This window comes from Triticum aestivum, chromosome 7D (genome assembly GCF_018294505.1).
Source record: "Triticum aestivum cultivar Chinese Spring chromosome 7D, IWGSC CS RefSeq v2.1, whole genome shotgun sequence".
In the NCBI taxonomy this organism is placed as follows: Eukaryota; Viridiplantae; Streptophyta; class Magnoliopsida; order Poales; family Poaceae; genus Triticum; species Triticum aestivum.
This window is the reverse complement of record NC_057814.1, coordinates 3,609,050-3,614,282: the sequence shown is the minus strand read 5'-3', so window position 1 is coordinate 3,614,282 and position 5,233 is coordinate 3,609,050. Positions and strand designations below refer to the sequence as shown.

The 5,233-nt window shown below is 45.1% G+C and overlaps 1 pseudogene; it reads left to right on the top strand.

The window, feature by feature from the left end:
* The first annotated feature begins 2,263 nt into the window (after positions 1-2,263).
* On the top strand, positions 2,264-3,340 carry LOC123166664 (probable leucine-rich repeat receptor-like protein kinase At1g35710; annotated as a pseudogene).
* The last annotated feature ends 1,893 nt before the right edge of the window (positions 3,341-5,233 follow it).

Sequence of the window (5,233 nt, the reverse complement as noted above, 5' to 3'; positions counted from 1 at the left end):
GTATATAGTTCGAATTGCCTACCATGTACAGGTATCCTGTAGCTAAGAGAGATGGTGGAGAATCAACAATTTCGCAGATGTAGATATCGCTACTGCTTTTGAGCAGGCTCTCCGGTCCAGTAAGACAGCAACAAGGATCTTCTCAGGATTGAATGCCCCAGATTCATGATCCCTTATTTTGGCTCTTCCATCTCATGCCTTTAGTGATGGACTGCATCTTCACTAACATCTCCATCGTACCCCTGAATATCATACCCGCGACATCCGCCCCAGAGTCCTTCTGAAGTCGGAATCCCTTATCCCTCAACTCATTTCAATCATGTCTTCTGTATTGAGGAGAAAATAACTAAAGATATGGCAAGGTTTTTCTGTACTGATCAAATGCGCCTGTCCAGATGTATTTGTTTCCTGCTGCATTTACATGCTTTGCATTTTGGTTGCTATAAGAACGTTCGGATTAGGTAATTAGCTGTTTCCTTGGTATTGTTCGACTTCTACAAAGATCTCAGACAAGATCTGCCTCTGCATGTATCCACTTTAGGCCTTTCTGTTCAGTCTTCATCGCCAAGCTACAGGATAACTATGTATAGTGCCATTGTCTATTTTGTGGTCTGTACTCAGTTAGCTGCATTTCTTGTGAGTTGCGACACTTAACACAGTGTGATGGTGTCTGAGATGATCTTCAGTGAACTGTTTTGAAATGGTATGCCGTAGTTTGAGGAGGCAACATCTCTGTCTGTTCCCAAGTTGACCTGACGCCTGAAACCTTTAGCTACAGGAAAGTATTCAGAGTTGAGAAAGCAGAGAAAAAACAGAGGAAAGCCCTACAGCTCAAGAGACAGACAGAATTAGCAGCAGCATCATCAAGGGATCTCCGGCAGGTAAGATTTGCAACTCAACTAATGATGATGATCATGAGACAGAAGATGTAGATAACACTGATGGTCCAAATGATTTTGCATGTGAAAATGGTATAAGCACTAGCATGGCAAGTTTTAAAAAGAGGATGGAAGAAGTGACAGTTTAAGAAGATCAGCTCGCAGGTAATTTACACAAACCAATTGTCTTAAATTCTTCTAGTGCCCTCCTGTTAGTGTGGCTATTAAAACCGACGTAAAGTTAGGAGCTTTAAATAAATCTATTCAAGTGACAAGTGATATGGAAGCTGAATATTTGTGGAGTGTGGTTAAGCTGCACACTGAATATTCAGATCGGTCCTATTTCTTTCAGTGGTGTATGTAGTTGAGCTGTAAAGTGAAGCATGTTTAAGTAGATCTAATTATGTTTCTCCTGTTAGACGAAAAATATGCATGACCTATATGGGTGATAGGAAGAGAGGAGCCGTCACCGACGGTGATACGGTTGGAAGTATGGACAGGATATGAGGTGTGAAGGTTACCGGGATAGGCCGCCATGTGAGCGGTGGCCCCGGTGTCCATCTACCGGTCGCCGCCGCCGGTGTAGCTGGACGGGGAAGGAGCGGTGTGAAGAGCCGCCAGAAGGGCCGGGTCCCACGGCGCCGGTGGGAGAGGCTGCGGCGGGGCCGTCAGGGGCAGCAGCGGCAGCCCGCCTGGCTGCGGCTGCTGGCCGTAGGGCGCCGCATAGTGCTGCGGCGCGGCGTAGAACGCCTGGTGCGACGGTGGCCGGGCGCTGAGAATACCCGGGGCAGGAGCACGGGGAACCGGCATGGAGTAAGCGTGCACAACAATCATAAACCGGAATTCGTCAAGGTAACCTAGTTTCGAAGAGCACGTCACAAGGATTTCAAAGGTGGAAACGGATCTTAATTCGGATTCGTGATTTAAAAGTTATGGCTTTTCAAAATACATAAATCATGAATTAAATGCTAGAAAGTCATCCACGCCACGCCATGCAGGAAAAGAGCCAACAATCGAATGCATGCATGTGAATCATTTAATGTACTGTTGATGGGTTGTTTCTGTTTAGCCATTTGAGATAATAAAATATTTCCTAATCAAATGATGAAGACAAATACTTTCCAAAAAAGATCAAAGTTTTCTTATTTTGACGGGCTGCTCCGGATTGGCAGGGAGCAGCCGGCCGCTGTGTAGGCGTGTCCAAGTTTGTTTTATGTGCTGTCGTCGGATGTACCTATCAAACGCTTGTGGCAGGTTCTGCAGAGTTCCATGCCCACCTTTGTCCAATATGTATAACATATCGACAGAGGTGTGCTCCGACTATTTAATGTGCTCCCATCGACTCTCTGAACCAGAGCCAATTCCATCCAGCCTAGCAGCTACCCATGGAGATGCAGACACCCAGAACGATTGCCACTCTCACCATGATCATACTGATGATGTTGATGTCCACCTCTACCGCGCTTGTGCCGGCCCCGGCGTTGCTCGGAGTACAGGCGAGCGCGCTCATTGCTTGGAAAGCCAGCCTCGACTACCAGAGCCAGCCTGTCCTGCAGTCTTGGGGAAACACGTCGGTGCCCTGCAACTGGCGCGGCATCAGGTGTGGTACTGGTGTGCATTGGGGCCGACGTCACCCACTGATCAGTGGCATCTCTTTGCGTGGGATGCAACTGAGAGGGACGCTGGAGTCCCTCAACTTCTCGGCCTTGAAGACCTTGACATGCCTCAACCTCTCGCACAACCACCTCACTAGGACCATTCCTCCTAGTATTGAGGTCCTCGAAGAGCTCAACGTTCTCCTTCTACAAGGCAACCAGATAAGAGGCTCAATTCCACTATGTCTGGCAAATCTTACGAAAATTCATTCCTTAATGCTTCAGGAAAACAAAGTCTCTGGTGAAATACCAAGGCATATATGCAACATGACTAGTCTTGTGACCCTCAACTTGTCATACAATCACTTAGATGGTAATATCCCTTCTGAAATAGGCCACCTGAATCACTTGGTTATATTAGATTTCTCTAATAATAATCTTTCCGGTACAATACCAAGCAATGTAGGTGATTTGACTAAACTCACTACCTTGTACCTTTAACGCAACCAATTTAATGGACACATCCCTCGAGAACTTGGTCATTTGGTCAACTTAAGGTACTCGCTCCTTAGCTACAACAAGCTTATAGGTTACATCCCAAATAGCTTAGGAAATTTGACAAAACTCACTACCTTATACCTCGGCATGAACCAACTTTCTGGGCAAATTCCACGAGAACTAGGTTTGTTGTTGAACTTAGAGGACTTGGATCTTGGAATCAACAAACTCACAGGTTCCATGCCAACCATCTTAGGAAATATGACCAGACTCACTACATTATACCTTCACCACAACCAACTTTCCGGGCAAATTCCACGAGAACTAGGTTGGTTGTTGAACTTAGAGGACTTAGAGTTTTTGGATTGATGAGAAAATAGGCAGTTTTTCGATTAAATTAATCCATGAATAAATCATGAGCATGACATGGACAGCATTGATAACACACTGATTACGATCTAACAGTGCATGTACTACGCACATAGTAGAAACATCTACGCATATCGCTAGTACTGCTACAACAGAAAGAAACACGAGAGGGATAAGCGATGTATACCCTCCAATCGGCCACGCCGCAGCAGCCGCGGCATCCTCGGCGGCCTTCTTGTCGGCCTCGGCCTTCTCAGCGGCGGCACGGTCGGCGTCGGTCGACATGGTGATGATGAAGGTGATGCGGACGTACATGAACAGAAGCGAGCAGTCGCGGCCTGCTCTCCCGTCAACCGTGTACGCGGTGAACGGGATGGAGTCGCCGGTGGCAGCAGCAGCAGAGGAACGACGTAGGCGTGGACTGACCGGCAAAAAGAAGCGGCGAGGCGAGGCAGGCGAGGCGAGCGGAGGAGGAGTGCGCGAGGGCTTCTTTTCTTCTCAAGCTCCAATAGCATGAGGGAGAGAATCCCTTATAAACCACTCCAACTCTTCTTCCACTAGCGGTATGGGACTAAACTTCCCACCACCTTGTCATGCCACCTACATGGGCCCCACTAGTAGAAAAAGAGGCTTCCATACGCCCCCATTGATGGGTTGCTGAGCAGTCAGTCCGCCACAGAATAAATACTGAATGCAGATTGAGCGGAAGCAGTCTCTTTTATGCAACCCTCGAATCCTGATACTGCTCTTTTCCACATATCTTTTCACTGAAACAAAGGCATGTCTTTTCTATTACCAACAAGGTGCATACCTCATATCACCCGTAGCCTTTTTTTTAACCAGTTTCCTCCATGATATGCTTTTACTCAGCTGTGTGGTTATCAGAATCTGAATGGTAACGATATGCTGTTTTGCTAGTTGGGAATATTTGCTGTTTATAATGTGCTACGGGACTAACCTTGATACCTTCTATACATTATTTTAGTTTTAGTTGTGAACTTGTCTGGTTAATTTGACTGACGTTGTGTTTCTGTTCATATCTCCATGCAGTGGCTGCTGGAACGTCTACATGTCCTATGAGCACTGATGGTAGAGAAGACATGAATGAGTTTTGAGGAAGTGCCAGTTTTTTTACTTTTTTTAGTTACTAGCACGCTGTGATTTCTTATTCAATTTGGATTCCAGAAATGTTACTATCAGTTATTATGTCCCAACATTATCTGTACCATGCCGTGTTACTATCAGTTAATTTCGAACATCAAATTCAGCGTGCAGCTTGCCCTCATTTCCATTCATTATTTTTCAAACTCTGACTAAAGAAAATAATTTGGAAAGAAGCACATGTCTATCATTGCATATTGACTCCAATGAATATGACCGAGTATCTTCTTGGAACGGTAGCGTAGATTTCATCTTACATGCACAGTTGCAATGTGCCGCAAAACTAACAAGCATGCAGTGCACCTAGCGAGTCCAGAGTCATGACCACAAATGAATAGACCTTTCTGTTCAGTCATTGCCAAGCTTCCGGATAACTGTGTATACAAGGTAGATGCAATAACGTCTTAGTCTATTTTGTGGTATGTACTCAGTTTGTGCCATTTATTTTTAGTTGTGGCACTAACACTTTGTGATGGTGCATAAGATGATATTCAGTCAACTGTTCTGAGAGGGTATGTACTCATTGTCTGATCTATACTGTATTAATGAGCGCTAACAGTCTTAAATGAATGTGTTTCTTTCCATTTGTTTACTTTTCTTCAGAGTTTGAATAACCTGCAGCAGAACAAAAGAAAAGACTGAACTTGTTGTTTTTTCCTGCTCAAAGATAACTCATAAATAATTTGCTGTGGTACTTGTCAGTATATCTACTTGATATAGATATACAGACTG